The sequence below is a fragment of the Dipodomys spectabilis genome, unplaced genomic scaffold, assembly GCF_019054845.1.
Source record: "Dipodomys spectabilis isolate Male_0828 unplaced genomic scaffold, ASM1905484v1 ptg000152l, whole genome shotgun sequence".
NCBI lineage: Eukaryota > Metazoa > Chordata > Mammalia > Rodentia > Heteromyidae > Dipodomys > Dipodomys spectabilis.
The window spans coordinates 2,201,296-2,223,441 of record NW_024870829.1 but is presented as its reverse complement, the minus strand read 5'-3'; the positions used below and the strand labels follow the sequence as shown (position 1 = coordinate 2,223,441).

The following is a 22,146-nucleotide window of genomic DNA, read 5'->3' as shown; positions in this document are numbered from 1 at the left end:
GAGGTGGTCAAAAGAAGAAAGCAAATAGTTTATCAGAAAAGAGTAAGAAAAGTTTGCTTTAGGCTTGTTCAAATTCCTGACTATATTACCAAATCCAAGACCTTGTTGGAAAAAAAGAAAGATCTGAGAAAGCTGAGCATCTTACTTAACATCCAATAGTTCACCTTAAAGAACAAGAAAAATCAAACATGAAATATCTCCAAAAAATCCTTGCTTGAGAAAATGAGGAAGAGGATGTTCAGACTATGGATTCAGCTGTGGGATCTGGTTCTGTTGCTGGGAGCATGTCTCTAAACATAGATGTGCACTCTGAAACTTGAGATACCATGGAAGTAATCTGGGGTATGACATATCATATGTAGCTCACCTCTAGAAAGTGCTGGGTCAAATTTCAAGAAAGAATATTTTAGAGTGCCATTAAGTTTCATGATTGCAAATTGGTTACCACAAAGATAACAATAGTTAGTAGCACTGAAATTTGTTACTACATTCTGGTCATGGCACCAGTTTTATCTCTCCATCACCAACTTATGCCACACCAATGTCAGACCATTTATTGGCATGATTAAATGTCTCAGAAATATCCTGCCCAAAGGTGAAACCAGCTCCTCAGGGAAATATACCCCAACCACTACCATCATCTGGATCTGACCACAGCAAGTCACAGACCCTGAAGGGGAACTTCCTGGAGATCAAGTGCTCCGATGTGATCCAGTGTTTCTATGAATGGTGAGAGAACACCATGTAGACATAAGGAATGCCCATCCACCAAGGCAGTGAGATGAAGAGCCAAAAAGATCTGTAAAGTATTTCCAAACATTTGCATTTCCATATTTCCCTAAACACTCATCATAGAAATCATACAGTTGTGTGCTCTTATGATTTCCTCAAAGAATGGTGAACCATTCATGGTAATGTACCTTCAGAACTACAAGCAGTGTGACTGTTTCAAGTAAATAATACCCTTTGTCAACATAAACAAGTAATTTGTATCTGGTGATTTTTCCACCAACTCTAAACAGTTCCATGAGACTGAAATTGCTCATGCACATCTCCACAGAAATGACTGTGGAACCTCTTATAAATGGGATTCTTTTGTAAGGATTTCTTTAGTCTTCTCACAGGGACTCTTGACCTGGGACTCGGTTAGCTGCTTGCACTCATTCAGCTGTTCAATCCCCTGGTCCAGGTTCTTGGTGAACACATTCATGTCCATGATGCCACATGCCCAAATGGGCTACTGCTCCATGCTACTCCTGCACCACATCTGCCCACAGGCCACATGCACACACTGCCACCGGTTCCCCTGGTACTTCTAGGGGCCCTGGTGGGCTGGGCACTGCCCCTAATTCCGCCCCCTCACCCTGGCTCTCTGCAATGCTCCACTGCCTGCTCCTGTGTCTCCTCCATTCGCCCAAGCTCCAGAGCTCTGCTATCTGTAATGGCAGGATATGCTACAATATTTAACAAAGGAAGCATCTTTTAGTCTGAGAATTTGGCCAGGCATTGAGGACAGGAGTCTATTTTGGTCATGTCAATGGAGCTCTTTATGAACTCCTATGCAGATGCCTGTTCTGAACCATTTTCAAACCTGTTGTGACTTTGTGTGAATGGCTAAGTATCATCGCGGGTGGGGGCACTGAAAATAGCAACCTCCAAAGGTCAGAATCTGTACCCAGGAGATTCTCAGTTCTTGGCCCACGCTCCTTCTTCCATTGCTTTCCAATATCCCTTTCTGAAATATAAGCACTGACAAAATGCTGACAAGTCAACATAGCTGGTGATGCAGAAACACTGAATTGGGCACTGTGGAAAATGATCTGACATCTTTAGCTTTTGGACATGTGGATATATATTCCTATATTTTGACAATCGGATATTTTTAAGTTACATTTTCTGTGGATCCTTAGAAATTCCCAGTAGAACCAGTTCCCATGTGTTCCCAGTGATGATCATTTTGGAAATGTACTCTTGTGTAGGCTTTCCACTTTTCTTGTTTCATTTCTTCCTACTTGCTCACTCATGGTTACTGGGATCCCTCCTTAAAATACAGGAATTTTTGTCATAGTCTGAATTTATTGAAAGGCACTGAATTTAGTGAAATTCAGAGGAAGGACGACAAAGTGTTACTTTACCCCTATTCTGTATCAACTGGGTCTTATCCTTCTCCAAATTATTTGCACGTATGTATACAGGTTGGGTAACATAATGAAATTAATGTTACTCAGGCATTTTTTATATTTTTATTGTTAAAAATAGTATACAGAGGGGTTACAGTTACAAGAGTAAGGTAATGTGTACATTTCCTATAGAGCATTGTTACCTATGCCTTTGTTTTGCCCATACCATCCCTTCACTCCCCACCTCCCCAAATCCCCCATCACCCCCCAAATTGTAAAGTTCATTTTCAACATAGTGTCTTGTACATGTTATTGTTAAAATAGGTCAATCTGTATCCTTGTTTCAGCATTTTGTTATTTCCCTTCCATTCCCCAAATTAGAAAAATGTATACACAAGATTCAGGCACCCATGTCAAATACAGTGAAAGCAGGGATTATACCATGGAGGAAAGACACAGTAGAGAAACAATAAAAATCACATAGTACATTTTAGATATATTAAAAACAATAGCAAGAAAGGAAAAACAAGTTGTGTCACTATCTCGGGGTTCATTTCACTAAACATCATCTTATATGATCATATATACATAGCTTTTGATCTTTTCTGCTTGTCCAAAACTTATACTAGTTATGGCAAATAAGGGAAACAATGGGACATATGTTTCTTTGGGCCTGGCTTAATTCACTTAATTTTTTTTCCAAGTCTTACCATTTCACAACAAATGGGCCTATGTCATTCTTTCTGATGGAGGCATAGAATTCCATTGTAGGTATATATATATATATATATATATATATATATATATATATATATATATAGGTATAGATATAGATATAGATATAGATATATAGATATATATAGATATAGATATAGATTGATAGATAGATAGATAGATAGATAGATAGATAGATAGATAGATAGATAGATAGATAGATAGATATAGATATAGATAATATTTTCTTTATCCATTCATCTACTTAGGAGAATCTGGTTCTTTACCTTAGCTATGGTAAATAATGCTTCAATAAACATGGTTGTGCTGGTAGCATTAGTATGGTCTTGTTTGTGATCATTTGGGTAGATGCCCAAAAGTAGGATTGCTGGGTTATCGGAGAGTTCTATGTGGAGTCTTTTGTTTCAAAATTGGTTGAACAAGTTTACATTCCTACCAACAATGTAGTAAGGTTCCATTTGGGCCACATCCCCTTCAGCATCTGTTGTTATTAGTTTTCTTGATTATAGCCATTCTAACTGGGGTGAGGTGCAATCTCAATGTTGTATTGATTTGCATTTCTTTTATGGCTATAGAAATTGAGCATTTCTTCAAGTGTCTTTTGGCCATTCGTATTTTTTGTTCAGAGAAGTCTCTCTTTAATTCTTTAGCCTTCTTGATAACCAGGAGGTTGTTTCTTTGAGGATTTATTGTTGGACGATTCAATTTTTTTATTAATAACTTTTGTATCATGAAAATATCGTACAGACAGGTTACAATTACATGAGCAATGTAATGAGTACATTTCTTATCAAGCATTGTTGCCTCCTCCTTTGTTTCCCTTTACCATCCCAAACCACAATACCTCCTCCCCTAGGCCCCGCCAACCCCAACACCAATCCTCACCAATTTTGTAAAGTGTGTTTGTCACTGTAGCATCTTGTACATTTTCATTGTTGCAATGGGTCCTCCTGTATCCCCATTTAAACAATTTTTTCCCTTCCCCTCCCCAAATTATACCAACATCAAATACAGTGAAAACAGGGGTTATACCGTGGGGGAGGGACATAGAAAGAAACAAAAAAATCCTCTTATAAATATGTTAGAAACATAGCAAGAAAGATAAACCATTTGAGTCCTTATCTTGGGGCTCATTTCACTTAAAATCAACTTATCTGACTGTTTCTGCTTGTCTCACAGTAAAAACCTGGAAAAGGAAATCAAAACAGAACTTTCAAAGTAGAAAAACCTCCCATGCTCCTGGACTGGGAGGATCAAAATCGTGAAAATGGCAATACTTCCCAAGGCTATCTACAAATTCAATAAGACACCTGTCAATATTCCAACCTCATTCTTCAAGGAAATAGAGGCAATCCAAAAATTCATATGGAGCAATAAAAGACCCCGAATAGCAAAAACGATCCTTAATAGAAAAGCGCTGGAGGAATATCAATACCAAATTTCAAACTCTACTACAAAGCCATAGTAATCAAATCATCTTGGTACTGGCACAAGTACAGACCTCAGGACCAATGGAATAGAATTGAAAACCCAGAAATGAACCTATGGCCATCTAATCTTTGATAAGGGAGCTAAAAATTAGAATGGAAGAAAGACAGCCTCTTCAGTAAATGGTGATGGAAAAATTAGTTAATCACTTGTACAAAACTAAAGGATTTAATTTTTTGAGTTCTAAGTTTATTTTAGATATGAAGCCCTTGTCCATTATATGGCTAGTGAAGATTTTCTCCCAATTCATGCGTTTTCTATTGATATTGCTTGCTATGTCCTTTGCAATGCAGAAGCTCTGGATTTTCATTGAATCCCGTTTGTCCAAGCTTTCTTTGATTTATTGTGTTTCTGGATCCTTATTAAGAAAATTTCAGCCTGTGGAGTATAGAGTTTCTCCTATTTTTTCCTGTAATATCTTTAAGGTCTTTGATCCATTTGGAGTTGATTCTGGTGCAGTATGATATATAAGGATCTAGCATTAGTTTTATACAGGTGTTTAACCAGTTTTGCTAGTACTATTTACTGAAGAGGTTGTCTTTCTTCCATTCTATTTTTTTAGCTCCCTTATCAAAGATGAAGTGACTGTAGGTGTGGGGACTCATTTCTAGGTTTTCACTTCTATTCCATTTTTCCTAGGGTCAGTTCTTTTGCCAGTCCCCAGCTGTTTCGATTACTATAGATTTGTAGAAGAGTTTGAAATTTGGTATTAATATTCCTCCTTACTTTCTACTAAGGATTATTTTTGCTATAAGGGTCTTTTATTGTTCCATATGAATTCTTGGATTTCTTCTTCTATTTCATTAAAAAATGAAGTTTGCGTATTGGTAGGTATCACATTGAATTTGTAGATAGCAATAGTGCCAAAGGCTATCTACAAAGATTTCTTATCTTTGTCTTACCTACTCAGTCTGAGATTTCATTTCTTAATAAGCTCAATTCTGATATGTGGCCTGTCTTAGAAGAAGAGATGGTCCATCTGTGTGTTCAAATCACAGTTGCTTTAGGATGTTGAGATTTGGACCTAGTTTTAAGAAATAAAACTGTGGGGTTGGAAGGTGGCTCAGTAGTAGAGTGCTTGCCTCAAATTCATGAGGCCCTAGGTTTGATTCCTCAGCACCCACATAAGCAGAAAAGGCTGGAACTGGGGCTGTTGCTCCAGTGGTAGAGCTCTCGCTTCGAGCTGAAGTGCTGATGGCCAGTGCCCAGGCCCAGAGTTGAGGCCTCATGACCAACAAAGAAGAAGGAGAAGAAGAAGGAGGAGGAGGAGAAGGAGGAGGAGGAGGAGGAGGAGGAGGAGGAGGAGGAGGAGGAGGAGAAGAAGAAGAAGAAAAGAAATAAAATGTGAAGATAGTTTGTACGTATGGTTACCAAGTTTCCATCAAATTAAGGAAATGCCAAAGGAGATAAAGCACAAGAACTAAAGAAACTATGATCATTCAGAACTTGTACTTTACGGAAAAAAATATGTAAACCAAGAATTGAACCAACAGTTGATTTTAGAAAAGGAAATCTGTGTTTTGTTTTGTTTCATTTTTCAGTCATGGGGCCTGAACTCTGGACCTGGGTGCTGTCCCTCAGCTCTTCAGCTCAAGGCTAGTAGTGCTCTACCACTTGAGCCACAGTGCCACATTCAGCTTTGTCTGCTTATGTGGTGCTGAGGAATCGAATGCATGCAAGGCGAGCACTCTACCACTCCCAGCCTCAAAATCTGCATTGTTGTTAAAAACTTGTCTTTCTAAACTGAAATTACATCTTTGTATGCAGCCCTGAAAGCAGAATCAATTCCAAATGGATCAAAGCCTCAAGGTAAAAGCAGATACCCAGAAAATATTACAGGGAAGAATACGACAAACACAAGGGTTCCTTGCCACAGGTTTAAACTTCCTTAATACAGTTCCAGAATCACAACGAATCAAAGATTGGATAAATTAGACTCTATTAAACTGTAGAGCTTCTGCACGGGAAAGGACATACCTAGCAAGATGAATAGAAAGCCTACAGACTGGAAGATCTTCATTAGCCATATTGTATGGTGAGTCACTCTATAAGCCACATTTAGGTATGGAACAATGGAGTCTTTATTACACAGTTAGCAGGCTGCAGGCCACCCATTGTTACAAAAGGCTGTCGACCCCAAATACACAAAACACAGTTAGGAAACAGGTCAGAGAGGAAACAAAGAACAAAATGGTGGGGGAGTGAGGAGGACTGGGTAGGGGGCAGGGGGAGGATGGGAAGGGGAAACAAAGAAGGAGGTAAAATGCTTGATAAGAAATGTACTCATTATCTTGCCCATGTAATTGTAACCCTTCTGTACAATATTTTCACAATAGAAAAAAAAAAACAAAAAAAAAATACCAACCAACAAGCCAATTCAGCTCCACTGGAAAGATGAATTGGGAAGCCATGATGACTGGAGATGAGTCAGGAGTCAGGAGAAATTACCAGTCCCAGGCACTGGACTGACAGATTCAGTAACTTGTGGAACTGTCCCCTGCTTAGACACTATTTAGGGCCGGGCCAGACCACACCAGCTGCCATTACACCATGCCACATGTGTCTCTGTGAACATGTCTGTCTGTGAACATTTCAGCCAAGTGCCCGTCTCTGCCTCCAGGGCATACCCACTACCTGGGAAGCAGATGAAGGGTAGAGGCCTTTCCTTCCCCCATCATGAAGACAAGATGCCAGTCCATGTGGCCAATATGGCTCCTGCCAGACTTGCCCCTTTACTTCATTCATTCCCTTTTTATTCTTGTATACATGAAACCAAATCAGTGATTTTTCTGTAAGAGATCCAAACTTTTGCCTGGCCTGTTTCCTTTGTAATTTAAGGACTCTCCAACAGTTAAAGATGGCTCCATATGGATGGCATCCATATAGACAGGGGGCTTGAACTTTGTAAACCTTACCCTGCCTAACCTGGGAAAGAAGGTTCAAATTCATTTCCCGCAGAAAGAATGTCCCACAACCAAAGTCTTACTTTTGGCAGATCCAAAGCAGTTTTTTACTGGAAAGCACTTATGGTAATGGAGTCAGGCAAGAGTCCAGTCCACTTTCCCCCTAACAAAGGTGGTAGGATGATGTAGTCTCCTCTAGGTGATGTAATGCTGTCTTTGAACTTTATCTAAACAGGAATCTCTAGATTAGAAGAGATGGGCTGCGAAAAAATTAGAATGGAAGAAAGACAGCCTCCAGTAAATGGTGCTGGCAAAATTGGTTAATCACCTTTAGAAAACTAAAGCTAGATCCTTATATATCATCCTGCACCACAATTAACTTCAAATGGAAAAAAGACCACAGAGTCAAAACAGACACCCTGAAAACATTACAGGAATAGGAGAAGCCCTAGGTCCTGAATACTGTTCCTCAGCTCTGCAGCTCAAGGCTAGCACTCTACCACTTTGAACCCCAAAGTAACTCTGCTTGCTTTTCCAGAACTCTGCAGTCTGATTAGAGGTGACAGTCTCACCAGGACCTTTCTCTACCCTGGCTGGATTTAGACTACAGCTTGTAGATCAATGAGTCTTACAAAAGGCCACTTCACTCCAATTAAAAGCAATAAAGGTGCTCGTTAGAAATAGTTTTCTAAAACATGGTCTTACCTGGATCTTATTATGGGCCAAAAGTCATATCTGACCAACTTTTAAAAATCCTCACTCCTTGTTGTGGGTCTGCTGGGAACTGTTACAAAAACCTATAAGAGCAAACTGAAATTGCAATTAAGCAATTATTTTAGTAATCCTAATTTTTCCCTTTATGCACTTAGAGGCAAATGTTAAGAACAATTTTACTTTCAAATTTATGTCCAGGAACACATTTCTATTTTTATTTTTGTTTTTCGCTAGTCCTGGTCCTTGAGCTTCTTTCAGTCTAGGCTAGTACTCTACTACTTGAGCCCCATCATTGCTTCTGGCTTTTTCTGTATATGTGGTATGGAGAAATTAAACTCAGGGTTTCATGCATGCTAGGCAAGCACTCTACCACTAAGCCACCTTTCCAGCCAATCCATTCCTAGTTTTTTAAGCCATTTATTCATCTATGCTTTAACATTTTATACATTAGTTTTATTGCATTTTGAAAAAATCCCTTGAAATCTTGAGGCTAGGTACCACTGATTGCCTCTTGGCTGCTTGTTTTATATCCAATTGCAGAATATCACTGAAAGCAAATCACTTTATTCAGATAAACTTTTAACCCTCTTTGTAAGCATTTTCCAATTATAATACATCCTAGGGGCAGTTTTTGCAATACCAATCACATAATCACATCACTCATTTTACCATCATGTTTCCAGTGTCTATCTGCAAGGAAAAGAGACATGACAAAGATAGGCCACTCAGACCCTCCTAAGGAATGGTCATGCACCCAATCCAACTCTCTAGGGTTAGATGAACTGCCTTTCTGCCAGCTTTACCTCTTCCACCATATGTGGAATCCCTCCAGGGTCTGTCCCACCATGCATGACCGGATGAACTGCACTTCTGCTTGTTCACCTTTCACTTCTAAAGATAGGGAAAAACTTAGATCGCAACAGAGACCTTTTCATTTCTCTTGGTTCTTGAATGAAATACAGTTTTAGACAGAACAGGTAAAGTCTTTGACAGTGTTAAACCTTTATATTTAAATTTCTAATATTTATTCCCAAATTTTAGCAGAGGGGACTAAATCCCAAGTAGTCAATGCCTTTTTGTTATGCCAAATAATTTGATTACAGTGTAAACAGCCTTTGCATTATAAAAATACCAAATTTAAAAATACAGATTTTTTGATTTTCAAATTTAAGAATTCATAGAAAGTCTTTTAACTAAAGTTCCTCTTTAAAACAATACAATAACCATTTAAGACATTTGGCATCCAAATCTGATGACCTTCCTTAGAGTTTAACCTCATCCAAAAAATTTTTTACAGCATGCGGATGATTTGCATCTTGAACACGTTCACATACTCACACACACCATAAAGCACACAAAAATGAAAATCAGTCTTACAGTTTCCAGAATTTTTAGATAAAAATATCTTAACTTAAATCTTAGTTAACAAAGTACCATTGATGAACTTCATTTTCTCAGGGGTTGGGTGTTGAGCAAGGCATTTTACTAATTGGCCTTGTGAATAACTTCAGTTGGTGGAAGGCTGGGTGATGGTCTACTGAAACTGGTCTGACTCTGTCTTTTCTCCAATTTTTTTAGACAAGAGCACGTTACAATCTTATTTTTACTGTTAAGACCAGCCAAATGTCCAAATGAGGCTCACAGCTGTCTATGCCCTCATCTTCTCTGCAGGGCGATGCAGTCTAAAACTTGTAGGGGACCACACAAGTGCTGCAAACTTGCATGTCCCAACTCTTGACTGTTCCAACAGAGGGACAAAATGTAGCACGTCTGTGACCAGACCCCAGGCAAAGCTGGAACTTTTATTTCCCGAGAGATGTCCAAATGGACAACAAAAAACCCCAACAGAATATGGACTATGTTTTTTTCAGAGAATTGTGAGTTTGGGTGTTAAGGGGAGCTGATTTTGGTGACCAGGAGTCCCAAAATTACTCTCTGAACCTAGAAGAGAAGGGTTAACTTAAAGTATCTCTCCTGCAGTCAGTTCCCTTAAGGGATGGCCAATCTACTTAGGAGAGAGTGCAGAAGTGATCTTGGGAAACAGTAATGCCCTGGCTTTTCCCTGAAAATAAGAAAAGTGATCTAAAAGCATTTCCAAAATGTATGGAAACAGAAGTTTGATGCATTTCTGTAAAAAGAAAACAATCAGGTGATTTCAGAATAAACTTAAGCAGAAGTTGTTTCCTACTTTTCCTGCTTGAGCCAAATAAGCCTTCTCCTTGGAATTTTGTCAGCACTAAGTTTGAGAGGAGATCTTCCACCTCATCCCGAGATTTCTCCAACATCTGGGACTGGAGTTGGAGACATAGGTTTGACAGGAAATTTTCCACCTCATCCTGACATTTCTCCCATGCTTGTGGTTCTCAGACATTTAGACAGAAATGACAAGCAAAACAGACACAGACAGTTGACCAAACAAACAAACCAAATGGTCAGACAGATATAAGCAAACAGCACCAGAAGGCACCTCCAACAGTCAGACAATTAAGACAACTCAACTGAGGTTAAGAACCAGAATCTGCCTCCATAGGAGGTGAGAGGAGTCCTAATCTCCTCCAGGACTGGGAGACCTGCCGTGTGCTGCCTCCCTTTTGCCTCTTCCACTACAACTGGCCAGGCTTTTCAACTTGCTGCTAGAGGTTTTTGAGGCCTAAGTTCCTGCTAGGAACTTCTCTCTATGGCCATCCCCTAGGGAAGGGCCCTTCTGGATGCCAATCCAAATTCCCTGAGCTCAAGGCCTGGGATCCTGGATCTCCATCTATTATATCTCAGATCCAAAAAAGACTCCACACACCCAGTTAAAGGAGCTAAGAACTTTATTACTACCACATAGGACCACTTCCAACAACTGGAAAAGTAGGAGAACAACCTTGAGATAAGGGTAGGGTGCCTTTTTATAGGGGTAGGTTACATAAAGTTACATAGACGAAACATGCAAGGCAGGTTTGGTATATTTTTCTTTGCTTACAGTTATATGACCTTTGAATTAATTTGTTCATTATGGTAAATATCATATGTAATAATTTGCAATAGGCCACTAGTTATGGGAACACTAGGCGGTGGTCTTCAATTCGTGGGCTTAAGGCACTGTTACTGAGGCAAGCAAGCAAGTTTACAGAAGCAAAACATAGCAAAAACATAGCCTTGAGTCACAGGTGCATAGGCAAAACATAATCTTGACTTGGTCAACATGATCAATACTATCAAACCATTCACACTATTACAGAAATTATTTTTATTATAAACTCCTGGCTAACACAGCAACTTAGTGCAGCTGATGAGAAGCCTCAAAGCTGTCAGTAGCCTTCTGCAAAGCTGCCGGCTTGGTAAACTTGAGTGAGGGAGCGATGTTCTTTTGCTTTTTAGCAAGAATGGGTAAGTGACAAAAGCTGAATACTGGTCAGCCTTTGTCTGTGGTATTTCTTTACCAAGAGGTTTTTTTTTCCTTTTATCAATAATTTTGTTTTGTTTTCTGATTTCACATTTTTGTACCTATGGCTATTCTTTTCCCAGTTAAAAGGGGAGTCAGAGGAAGGACTGAGTCCAGACAATAGGAAGAAATTTTTGCCAGTGAATAGTAACTCAGATATTACAGAAAACCAAAGATCTGGTGTTTTAATGCATTATGCTGTTCACATTGTAATCAAGTTATCTGACTTATTACAAGTGTAAAGGATTATTGCATCATTTTAAAGAGGAATGTTAGTTAAATTTCAAGTTTTACTAACACCAAAACTTTTCTTGGGGAGTTTAAAACTTAACTCATTCTTTTTTTTACACCATGATGACAGGCAGTAACATATCTGTAGAACAAACTCGAGTCTATTTCAGGGGCTCCACAGAGCAAGGGCACCTGGGTCTGAGGAACGTCTCTCAGAGGTCTTTCCCTGGTTGCATCGATGTGGACTATCCCCTGACACAGGAGTCAGGTCATGACAGGGGTCCTCCTGTCTGAGCGAGAATAGGATCTTTCTGGGACCTCCAGATGAAGTGGACTGACCCCCTGGACAAATCACAGATGCTAACCAGTATCTAAACAGGTGTAGTTTATTCAATTGACCCACTGACCAGGGCTAACTCATCTCTGGAATGAGCAGCCTCGAACTGAATTAGTTCAGTGTTTATAAAGGCAAAAAATGCATTCTTTTAGAGCAGATACAAGCAAGCTGGGGTACAGAAGCAGAACTTAGCAGTTATTTTGCAAGCACATAAATCACAAACATTCCTGAAACAATTATAACCATAAATACCCCGCTAGCAATTTTTTGAACTAAAGCAATGGACAGTTCCTGGTTTCAGGGCCAGGTGTGTACAGTAGAAGGGGCAGCCAGGGGCAAACAGGCCAGTTATACTACAAGGGGCAGAAGGAGTAAAAAGGCCTTGTCCTTTCCTCAGAGCTACTTGTTCCCATTCAAACCTGCCTTGCAAAGTTTGGCCCTAATTCTTAAAAATCAATAATTTAGTTCCGTTGATAATTTCATATTTTACATTCCTTTTGAAGGGGAGGGTCATCACAGTGCATTGATTAACCCCCTAAATGGCTTGAATCACCAGCCTCTGAGTAGCCTCTAAGCATACTATATATGGAAGGTTAAGGCCTATCTTCCTTAGATGGAAAAGTTCTGCTGTCCATTTAAGGTTTGGCATATTCATGGTGGGAGAGAGTGATGCCCCCCTCCCCCTCAGGTGATAGGCATACCTGGATCCTTAGAGACAGGGGTGGGCCCTTGGCTGATAGGTTATTGAACCCTTCAGTTCAGTGTCTGGAACTGGGGTGTGCTGTGACCCATCTCCCTGGTGGGGGACCCCATGCCATGTGTATCTCCATGTTTCTGTCTTGTCTCTGGTCTCTTGGCTTGTCTCTAGTCATCATGGTATCCCAATTCAGCTCTCCATCAGAGAGCTGATTTGTTTTTGTTCTTTACTCTCTATCCTGTTTCCCAGCCATGTTAAGTGTATTTGTGGATTGAAGGCCTTCATTATACAGTTAGCAGTCTGTAGACAGTGCATTGTAACAAAAACTCCAAGATTCTACCTCTCAAAAGTAGTTTCTCTGAATTTTCTGATAATTTTCTTTACAGCATCTAAGATCCTTCCTGTAGACTTTTCTTCCAAATAAACCTGTGCTAGTGTTTAATTTATCTCTTTGCCTATTTTCTGTGGCTTTTAGGGGCCTAGTAGCTATATATATATATATATATATATATATATATATATTCTTTTGCTTGTTCTCATTACTCCAGTGTTGATACTAGCTGAAAACTTGCAGCTTGTGGAATCATATGTGCTACAAAGAGCAGTCTTACTCAAAAAAGTGATCCCCAAACCTAAGCATGTGTTAACATAAGACCTATTAGAAGTTCAAAAATTCTCATAAGCCCCAGACCCATTGAACCTGAAGCTACATTTAACAAAATTCCCAAATAATTTATATGCGCATTATTGTTCATGAAGTAATGCTAGTACTACTTAATGAAAAGGCTGTCTTTCTTCCATTCTATTTTTTTTAGCTCCCTTAACCAAGATTAGATGGCTATAGACTGTAGGTTCATTTCTGGGATTTCAATTCTATTTCATTGGTCCTGAGGTTTGTTCTTGTGCCAGTAACAAACTGTTTTGATTATTATTGCTTTGTAGTCGAGTTTGAATTTGGTACTGATATGTCTCTAGCACTGTTTTTTCTGTTAAGGATGATTTTTGCTATTTTTGTTCTTTTATTGTTCCATATAAATTTTTTGGATTGCCTCTTCTATTTCCTTGAAGAACCAGGTTGGAATATTGATAGGTATTGCACTGAACTTGTAGATAGCCTTGGGAAGTATTGCCATTTTCACGATGTTGATCCTTCTAATCCAGGAGTATGGGAGGTTTTGCCACTTTATTTAAGATATGGAAACAACCCAGATGCCCCTCAGTAGATGAATGGATCAAGAAAATGTGGTATATATACACAATGAAATTTTATGCCTCCATCAGAAAGAATGACATTGTCCCATTTCTTAGAAAATGGAAAGACTTGGAAAAACTATATTAAGTATAGTAAGCCAGGCCCAAAGAAACTTAGGTCTCATGGTTTCCCTTATTTGCAATAACTAATATACGTATGAGACAAGCAGAAACGGTCAGATAAGTTGATGTTAGGTGAAATTAACCCCAAGATAAGTATTCAAATGCTTTTTTCTTTAATGCTATTGTTTCTAACATATTTATAAGATGATTTCTTTGTTGTTTTGTATGTCCCTCCCCCACGGTATAACCCCTTATTTCACTATATTTGATGTCGGTATAATTTGTGGAGGGGAAAGGGAAAAACAAATTGTTTAAATAGGGATACAGATGGGCCCATTGCAACAGTGAGATGTACAAGTCATTATGGCGAAATACAAACTTTACAACTTTGGCAGGAGTGGTGGTGGTGAGGAGGGAAGTGAAGGGAAGGGGAAACAAAGGAAGAGGCAACAATCCTTGATAAGGAATGTACTCATTATCTTGCCCATTTAATTGTAACTCCTTTATATGGTTTTTTCACAATATAAATAAATAAATAAAGCAATGCTATAGTCTATATCTTAAGTGTCCACCTAACACCTATGTTTGAAAGATTCAGCCCTTAGCTTCTCAGAGATGGTGCAAATGAGAATATAAGGCCTAGTGGGAGGTCTTCTGGTTATTTAGGGTTTGTCCTAGGAGGTCTTCTGGTTATCTAGGTGGTATGCTTGAAGTGAGAAATAGGACCCCAGGATTTTCTTGACCATGAATGTGTGTGTGTGTGTGCATGTGCGCTTACGCATCTTGGAACTAGGACTTGATCTCAGGGCCTGGTCTCTATCCCTCACTTTTTCAATTCAGTCTAGTACTCTACCACTTGAGCCACAGTTTTTCTTCCAGCCTTTTTGTGGTTATTTGCAGAAGAGAGTCTCACAGACTTTTCTAGCTGGGCTGCCTCTGAGTGGCAATCCTCAGATCTCAGCTTCCTGAGGAGCTAGGAATATGAGAGCACGAACTATTAGCATCTGGTCACACTTTCCTTCTTGGCTAACAAAGACTACCTCTCTCCCAGCCGAGCACCCATCTATAGCTACCCCTCCAACTCAAGGCTTCAGAAGAAATATAACCTCCTTCCCTGAGAATAAAGAAATGGGATCAGGTTTGAGCTTTATGTTCTCCACAAAATCAGGGGCTGGTGGGAGCTTATGTGGAGGTCACAGATACTTGCCAGGGCAAGTAGACAGCTGTTAGAACAGAAGAGAGTATGAAAAGACATCCTTGCAGCTGGATGCCAGTAGCTCATGCCTATAATCCTAGCTACTCTAAGTTGAGACCAAAGGAAATCAACACAGAACTTAAAAAATGGCAAAACCTCCCATGCTCCTGGATTGGAAAGATTAACATCGTGAAAATGGCAATACTTCCCAAGGCTATCTACAAATTCAACGCAATACCTATCAAAATTCCACCCTCATTCTTCAAGGAAATAGAAGAGGCAATCCAAAAATTCATATGGAACAATAAAAGACCCCGAATAGCAAAAACGCTCCTGAATGGAAAGAACACTGCTGGAGGAATATCAATACCAAACTTCAAACTCTACTATAAAGCCATAGTAATCAAAACAGCTTGGTATTGGCATAAGAACAGACCTCAGGACCAATGGAATAGAATTGAAAACCCAGAAATGAACTCACAGACCTATAGCCATCTAATCTTCGATAAGGGAGCTAAAACAATAGAATGGAAGAAAGACAACCTCTTCAGTAAATGGTGCTGGCAAAATTGGTTAACTACATGTAGAAAACTTAAGCTAGATCCTTATATATCACCCTGCACCAGAATCAACTCCAAATGGATCAAAGACCTTGAACTCAAAGCAGACACTCTGAAAACATTACAGGATGGAATAGGAGAAACCCTAGGTCTCCTTGGCTCAGGCCGAAATTTTCTGAATAGAGACCTGGAAACACAACAAATCAAAGAAAGGTTGGACAAATGGGATTGCATAAAGTTGCAGAGCTTCTGCAGGGCAAATGACATAGCTAGCAAGATCAATAGAAAGCCCACGGATTGGGAGAAGATCTTTACTAGCCATACAACGGACAAGGGTCTCATATCTAAAATATACTTGGAACTCAAAAAATTAAACCCCCCAACAACAAATCCTCAAAGAAACAACTGCCCAATAAATAAGTGGGCGAAAGACTTAAAGAGACCTGAGGATCAATCAAGATTCAAAGCTAGCTTGGGAAGACTCTTATCTTCAATGAATCACCAAAAAGATGAGAAGCAGAGCTACTGCATTTCAAATGGTACAGCACCAACCATGTGCAAACAAGCTAAAGGATACCACCTAGTTTCTGAGTTCAAGCCCCGGTACACACACACACACACACACACACATCTTTAGCAGATGCCAGTGGCTCATACCAGCAATCCTAGCTACTCAATAGGCTGAGATCTTAGGATGGCAACTTAAAGCCAGCCCAGGCAGGAAAGTATGTGAGACACTTCTGTCTACTAAACTACTAAAAAAGATGAAAAATGAGCTATGGTTCAGTGTTAAAGTGTTAGATTTGAGCAAAGGAATCTCAGGGACAGTGCCAAGCTCTGAGTTCCAGCTCTAAGATTTTTTTTAAAGACAACTCCACTGCAATCAGGCCATAGATACAGATTTTGGTCATCCTAGATCTCACTTCTGCTCCAGCCACTTTCACAGCACAAGTGGCTGGTGTGTGGCCAGTACTGGGCAAAGAAGAAAATTACACAAGGGGGACATAGCCAGGTCAAGGCTAATGCCCCAGAACATTGAGGTACTGGCCATACCAGTCTCTCATCCCCCAGTTCCCTGGCCCTGGAATCTAAAGTGTGTACCTTTATATTGTGGGCATCTGTAATTGTATAAAAGGACCCAGGGACCGGTGCTATATCACACTCCATGAAAGTGCACACGAGGCCCAGGCAATCTGGGGAAAACAAATTGGACCATTTCTTTGTGTGGGCTTGAACTGAGGATCTGGGAGCTGTCTCACTGGGTTTTCATGCTCAAGGCTGGTGTCTTACCACTTGAGCCACAGCTCACCCTCTAATGTTTTGATGGTTCTATGGAGAATAAAGTCTCACTGAATTTCCAGCTTATTGATGGCTTCAATCTATCTTTGATCCTTAGAACTTTGCCTCCCGATTAGCCAGAATGTCATGAGTGAGACTGAACCAGAAGTGACAGGCATCAGAACCTTTCCTTTGAGGTTCTGTTTATCTCGTGTCAACTAACAAGCCCTAGCTAAAATAGTCATTTACAGGGGATAAAGTTCCTCTCCTAGGTCAGTTAATCTAAGGAGATAAAATGTCTTTGGAAAAGGCTAGTCTGAGTTGGCTTACGGGAGTATGTGTGTGCAAGAGTATGAGTTTCAGGGATACCTACCCCCATCTCTCCAGTGCTTCATTCTCCAAGTGGTGAGTACATCCAGGATCACCACCCCAAAGAAGGCGGGTAGAGGAAGGTACGTAAGGTCACATAAAGTGGAATGATCTGAATTCTATCCTGCAACTGAAGCCAAGAGAGATAATAGAGAGAAGGAGAAGTTTACAGAAACATCAAGGGAAGCCCCTTACATTTGGCTACAAGTACCAGAGAGAAGAATGAATCCATCCTTTTTGGTAGTAAGATAACAGGTGCCCACTATTTATTTATTTTACTTTTGTAAGTCCCAGGGCTTGGATTCAGGGCATCGGTGTTATCCCTGACCTTCTTTTCCTCAAGGTTGAGGTTCTACTACTTTAGCCACAGAACACATCTGGCACTTTTTGTGGTGGGGGGAGTGGTTTATGGGAGATAAGAATCTCACAGACTCTCCTGCCTGGGCTGGCTCTGAGTCACAACCATGCGACCTCAACCTCCCCAATAGCCAGGATGATGGGCTAGAGCTACTGGCACCTGACTGCCACCATCCATTTACAATCCCCTAGAACCGGGCCACCCACACTTCACCCCCCTTGCTGTGAGTGGGAAGCAAACATGGGTGGTTTTGATACTTCAACAGCCTCCCTACCTTGAGCATTGTTCTGGGTCAGTCTAATGGCAGTTTCCACCTTGTCCACAGCAATAACTTGGCTCTGTCACAAGAACAAATGCCCCCAGGAGGTGTTAGGTCTGGGGTCTTTCCTCTGCACACCACCTACCCTCCCTGAAATGACACACCCCAAAAAAGCAAAGTAGAAAGAGCGAATTCATTTTCTTATAATCAGGGTCTGGTCAGATAGGTGGGGGTGAGGATCACAGGCTGTGTGGTTGGGCAATGCAACACCTCCTCATTCACGTTCTTTTGTTAGCAGAGGGTAGTGAGAAAGGACTCACCAGATGGACTGACAATGAATAACCATCATGGTCTAGCCTGGGCACAAAGGGGCTTACCTCAGGGAGCAAGTTCAACAGGCTGAGCAAGAAAGCTCCAGACTCACAGCTTACCTCCAGAATGAGAGGGCCACCTTGGATCCCAGCCACATGGGGATACTGGGCCACCTCCTCCAGCACACATTCAACAAGTTCCTGAGAGAGAGAGAGAGAAAGAGAGAGAGAGAGAGAGAGAGAGAGAGAGAGAGAGAGAGAGAGAGAGAGAGAGAATTACACTTAAGCCAGGGTGCCAGTGGCACAGGCCTATAAGGGTAACTACACAGGAGGCTGAGTTATGAGGATCATGGTTCATAGCCAGCCAAGGCAGGAATGTCTATGAGACTCTTATCTCCAAAGAACCACCAGAAAACCGGAAGTGGTGCTGTGGCTCAAGTGGTAGAGTGCTAGCCTTGATCTGAGGAGCTCGGGGACAGAGCTAAGGTCCAGATTTCAAGCCCCACGACTGACAATATGTTGATTTCCCACCACAAGATAGTGGACTGAAGAATACCCATTGTCCTAGGGAGCATGGCTGAGAACACAGGCTGAGTTTCCTGTCAGCTGGTGGTCATGAGTAGTTCACCCACCTTCTCCATGCCTCATTTTCCCCAGCTGCAAACTGAACAGTGAAGGATCCCCTCCTCATGGGGATAGGGTAAGGATGAAAGAGAGCCATGTTTTGTTTCATAATCCCATACCTGTGGCACGATAAATAACCGGCCCCATCTGAATCCTTTCCAGGTATCTTCCTTTCATATGCTCACAGAATTGCCAAGAACTTTATCTGACAACCACTCCCTCTATGCCTGGTCCTGGCCCAGAAATCCCCCTGCATTGATCCCTTGTTTCCTCACAACTGTCCTGTGAGGAGGCTCAGGTCTGATGGTTCCAGGCCCAACCCAGAGCTTTAATTGTGGTCAAGAATTGGCTGCCTTGGACTAAAAGTTTGGGAAATCCATATAAACTGATGACTGAGCATGGTGCTACATGTCTAGGATCCCAGCTACAGAGGACCAGGTGGTGGTGCACGCCTTTCACAGGAGGACCGTGATCCAGCCTCACCTGATCTTATATTGAGTCTCTCTCTTGGAAATGCCCACGAGAGAAAGGCTTGGCTCCGATGGTAGAAGACCTGATTGGCAAGCCTAAGGTTTTGAGTTCAAACCCTAATATACCAAAAAGAATCAGAGGCTTAGTGCCAGAGGCTCATGCCTATAATCCAATCTACTCAGGAGGCTGAGATCTGAAGATCAGAGGGCAAGATTTAAAATAGGGTTGGCCTTGCCCATCAGACGTCATGATGAGAAGACCCAGAGTCTGACCCATACCAATATGCTCCATACTAACAGGGCTTGTACCCTTACTAAGTGCTGGCCATGCTCTCTGTCCCCTTGGGGAGCCACCCCCTGCGACCCCATCCCCAGGTCCTCCCAAGCTCTCTATGCCACCAACCAGGCCCGAGGGAGTAGACAGTTCCAGGGCACAAAGATCCCTTGGTCTTATAATTTAATGGTGCTGAGTCCCCTGGTGTGGCTACACTGGATTTGGAGGTGACCTCAGGGTCCGTGGCCCTCCTAAGGTCAGATGGGAGGCATGTGACCAGAGGTGGCTCAGCATGTTACATAGCAGGAAGGGAAGGTGTTGGATTCCAGGTCTGACAGTTACGGGGCGGAAAGTTAGCCAAGAGGGAGGGAGGTGCCCCTGTTAAGACTTTACATTTCAGCCTTTCAATAATTAAAAAAAAGGGTGAAGATTCTCTCTGGCAACTTCCTGTTTGCAAGGGCCATTGACAGTAGGGGTAAAAGGCTGAGATGTGGTCCCCTCTGGGAGAAGGCAGCAGGCAACCGCTCTCACTTGGGCATTGAGTCCTTAGATGCAATCTGGAGGAGGCAAGTCTCTTGGATGAAGTCTGGAGAATTCTCATGAGGCATTCAGAGACTGAAAAAATACTGGAGAGCAAATAAATGGCAAGAGGAAGGAATTGAGGATGAAAATGTTGGTAGAAATATCCCTAGTCAAGTGACAAAGGCAAGAATATAGATTCCTGTCCAGTTGAAAGGTAGACAGGTATGGATATTAGATGGGCAGTCTTCTTACTTCTATTGACCTTCTGGCTCTGGTTAATTTTGAAAGGACAGGCACAAAGTGGATAATGTGATAGCATCTCCTTACTCCTCCCCATGTTCCCTTGCTCCCCAGACTGGCTGAATCTACGTGCTCATTGCTGAGATGGTTTGTCCCAGTTGGTATTCAAGGAGGTTTGAACAAAAAGCCTGGCCACTGTCCCTGAGCACTTCTGCTCAAGGCTAGCACTCTAACACTTTGAGTTATAGTATCACTTGCAGTGTTTGCTGGTTAGAGATAAGAGGCTCAAGCCATGCTTCCAGCCTGGCTCTTTGCAGGTTAGTTGGGCGATGGAGTCTGAGGGATTTTTCAGCTCGGGCTGGTTTGAACTGCAATCTTTGCCACAAAAGCCCTTTGTTATTTCCAATTAAAGCAACAAGGAGATCAAATAGAATAAGTAGAGCTTACCTGGTCCTTATCAAGAATTGATCAAATATTCTGCAATGACAAAACTCATTAAATGTGAGAATCTTAGCACAGATATACCCAATATTTTAGAATCGCGTACTTAGTACTAAACTACACAACACAAAACAAAATAGGCAAAACTCAAAACCTAAAATATTTGACAAAAATGTATAAACATCTTTGCTAACAAAGCACATCACATGGTTGGGCCTCAGTTAACAGGGTCTGTGAAAAGAGCAACTTGTTAGCAAGGCACATTAGAATAGATGGATGGATAAGTAGTAAGCTTGGTGGAAGGGTAAGGGTTGGATGGGGCCAAACCTTTAACATCATGTGGCCAAGATGGTGAACTCAAGATGGCAAATTTCTGAAAAAATGCAAAGAAAGGCTGAAGAAAAATCAAGCCTAGTTTGGCTAGCCTTTGAGAGGGAAGTTATAGGGGCTCCCTGGGACCCAGGCCATGTCACATTCTTCAGGACACAATCCAAAAAAATTTAGAAAAGAAAGGGAGAGATATAGAAAGTTGAACATGAATAGCAGAGAGCAGAGAGAGCCTGAAAGTAAACAGACTTCTGAACATGTACCAAAGTTGCAGAGGCAAAAATTATCTAAATCTGAGAACAGCATAAAAATATTATGTGCTCTGTCTATCCAGGGAGTGCAGGAGGCATTTCAGAGGGGTTTCACAGCTGGAGAATGACTCACAGCACCCCATTGAATGTGTAGGAGAGTCAGTCTGGAGAGTGATGGAAAGCTGACCAGGCAGAAGCAGCATTCCGACTTCCCCCAGAGCCCTAAAGAGAGAAATGGCCATCACCCAACCAAGAATCCTCAGCATCGGAGGTTACCAGCCGTTTGGCTAAAGACCATAGGAGCTCTCTGGCATGACACCACATCTGAACAGAGATTGAGCAACAGAGAGCCATAGAGAGTAGTTGCACTCACCAGAGTAGAGAAGTGGTGTGGACGTGGATATGAAGGCCAGCAATGGTATTGGTGAAAAGTCTCACGTGATGTCCCAGGCAGTTTGGTTCGCAGAAGAGGGGTAGTTGGGAAATTCTAACATTTCCAACTCAAAAACCCCATCTGAGTCACGGCATCATATGTAAGGTATATTAAATAGGTAGATTTCATTAGGTAGTGGATGAAGTGAACACCACAAGCTATTCAGGCAGGAAAAGAAGTTTATTTACCGGACTGCTGCCCCCACCATACATGGTGGAGAAGCCTGTCTGAAATGGAAAGGGAGGAGATAGCAATTTGTATTTCG

At 41.3% G+C, this 22,146-nt stretch overlaps 1 pseudogene; it reads right to left on the bottom strand.

The window, feature by feature from the left end:
- Positions 1-290: 290 nt before the first annotated feature.
- Positions 291-1,216, bottom strand: LOC122118433 (annotated as a pseudogene).
- Positions 1,217-22,146: the final 20,930 nt, after the last annotated feature.